Source organism: Rhagoletis pomonella, unplaced genomic scaffold (assembly GCF_013731165.1).
Source record: "Rhagoletis pomonella isolate Grant_MI unplaced genomic scaffold, Rhpom_1.0 Rhpom_scaffold_00097, whole genome shotgun sequence".
Taxonomy (NCBI): Eukaryota; Metazoa; Arthropoda; class Insecta; order Diptera; family Tephritidae; genus Rhagoletis; species Rhagoletis pomonella.
Window position 1 is genome coordinate 153,367 of NW_023458651.1, and position 2,794 is coordinate 156,160.

The following is a 2,794-nucleotide window of genomic DNA, read 5'->3' on the forward strand; positions in this document are numbered from 1 at the left end:
TTCATTACAGATATTAAAGAAAAATTAATATGGGGGTCTTTATTAGAGCAATAAAAGCCAAATCAACAATTTTTAGAATTTTTGTCTGTCTGTCTGTCTGTCTGTATTTTTGTACGCGCATTTCTCAAAAACTCATACAGGGAATCGAATTCAGTTTTCACCGATGTATTGCTAGGGGTCTAACTTAAAATATTGTGGCGAATTCTTCGGCAACGCGAAGCGAACAACAAGAAAATGGCAGAATTTTCGAGGAATGACGTAGAATATTCGACACAGAGAAACGTCAAGTGGATGAATACTGCGAACAGCGAGAGAATCAGAGAATATGCGATAGACGGCAGAACGTTCTAGAATTGCCATGAGTGCGGGCGCAGGTTTATAACGCCGCTGCTACAGCGCACACAAGTCAGTTGCGATTCAGCAAGCTACAAGTAACGTTGTGTTACCAAGTTCTGTAAAGTGTTTGGAATTGCTTTACCGAGGCTCTTAAGTGTTGTTACTGCATTGGCGAGTATTGTAAAGTATTGGATGTACAATAAAATTAATTGTACTGTAATTGGGTCATCTTGAGCGTTTATTTAAGAATACAGCGATACGAACCCAGGGATTTTTGGGAAATGCGTCAACTAAATAAGGATAATCCTAACAACCGGTGTCAGAATTGGGATTGTTAAATAAATGCCATTGGAGAAAGTTTTATAATAGCAAAAAGTCAGGACCTAAAGATCGGGGAACTCAAACAGGAGTTGGAAAACAGAAATTTAGTAACCTCAGGAAGGAAAATTGAGTTATTATCACGGCTGCGAGATGCTATGGAAAAGGAAGGTGTCGACGTTGACAAATACGACTTCCATCGTGAGGGCGACGCGACATCCACGAAGGACGAACAGAAGGATGAGGCTGATTGTTCGTCGAAAGATGTACAGCAGACATCCGCGAAGGGTGAAGCAAAAGGCTCGTAGTTCATCAACGGCTATGGACATGAACATGTTATTGGCTGCGATGTCACAGATATCATCACAGATGCAAGCGCCGGAGGCACATATATCATCAGAGGTATCAGCGCAGGTATCATCATGGCTAGGAACCCAGCTACAAGCACAAGAGGCCCGTATATCATCCCAGCTGGAAGCACAGGAAGCAAAGATTACGCAAATACAGGATAAAATCGAAGAGAGACAGGACAAAGTTGGGGCTACGGTAGAGGAGTTGGAAGATCGTCTCCGTGATTTGCAGTGGAATCGTCTAGCTGCTTCGACAAGCCCTCCCAAGGTAAAGACTCCATCCTTTGGCGGCACGATTCCTTTCCAGGTCATCAAGCTCCAGTTCGAAAAGACGGCTACAGCAAACAAGTGGGGCATGGAGGATATATCCGCCGCGCTATTGGTTGCACTAAAAGGACCTGCAGCGGAAATCTTGCAGACTATTCCTGACAGAAAGGCACAATTACGATGCGTTGATGGGTGCTGTGGAGAGACGTTATGATAGCGATCACAGAAGGCAAATTTACCAGATGGAGCTGGAGAATCGCTACCAAAAAGCCAACAAGTCTCTACAGGAACTCACCTCCGAGAATGAGAGGTTGGTTCACTTGGAAATTAAAGACCCATCTGGTAAACACCTCGAACAGGTAAAAATCCAGAGATTCATCAGCGGATGCGGGACATATACCAATACCAAACGAGAGACGTATGCGAATCCAAAGCCAACATTTGCTGAAACTGTTTTGTATGCTGAGGCCCGTGAAACGGCGGCGCTCCTAAGTAGACCAGCCTACAAAGCCCAGAGACACTAGAGACACCGGACGAGACAAATGAAATGCTGAAGAAGATAAACAAGCCGCTGGGCGCGAAAAAAATGGTTCTGGCAAATGTTTTAAATGAGGAAAGCCAAGCCATTTCGCCCGCGATTGCAGTGCAAGTTCCATTGGGTTCAACAGTTCAGCAGGACGCAAGCGCAAAGCTGATGAAGACGAGCCCAGATCCAGTCAGTCGTTAAACTAAAACGAGCCAGCAGCAAGGAGCGCACGCTGGCTCCCGCAATTAAATGCCCCATAATCTCCATCTCGCAAATAGGCACGATAGCAAGCAACGTTACGGTTGGTGGATATGTAGATACGAGCGCATCACACTCCATAATACGATCTTAATTGGGTCACTAAGGAGGTAAGGCCATTACCTCTAGCAAGGCTGAGGACACCCGAGTATTAGGCGAAGTAAAATGCAAGCTCGCGACAGGGAATGTGGCGGTGTTACACAAGTGTATAGTTGCGGAAATTGTGGATGAAGTCATCATAGGAGTAGACTTCTTATTTCAAGCTCGACGAGGAAAACAGAACCAAGAAGTACCAGAACATGGAAGTGCCACTTAGCTTTGGTTACGATGGCCTGTACAGCAGGGAGCGAGTGATCCTGAAGGAAAGCGAACAGATTCCACCGAAGTCAGAAGCAGTTTGAGTACTTAATGAGTTCAAATCACCAATCAAAGGCCATCTTCAACTGTGAAATGTTACCTGAAAGCGATTCCATTGGCGAGGATGATATTACATAAATGCATGGACGGAAGGGTTGGAAGAAAATTACCAGCACAGGGCTAAGGAACTTCTCCGCAGATACTCCAACATAATCGACAAGGATGGCAGCAAACCAGGCAGAACCAATGTTGTGAAACATTCAGCCTTCAGCGTTGGAGATGGTCTTCGGCGATTCGCGGTGATGCCTTTTGGATTATGCAACGCTCCTGCCACTTTGGAAAGACTTATGGACCATGTTCTTAATGGACTGCATTGGAAAAC

At 45.2% G+C, this 2,794-nt stretch overlaps 1 protein-coding gene across 1 annotated transcript in view; it reads left to right on the plus strand.

Annotated features, from left to right (window-relative positions):
• The window catches only part of LOC118749963 (rab3 GTPase-activating protein catalytic subunit-like), a 173,664-nt gene that overhangs the window by 147,224 nt on the left and 23,646 nt on the right, over positions 1-2,794 (plus strand). The gene's annotated exons all lie outside the window — the stretch shown is intronic.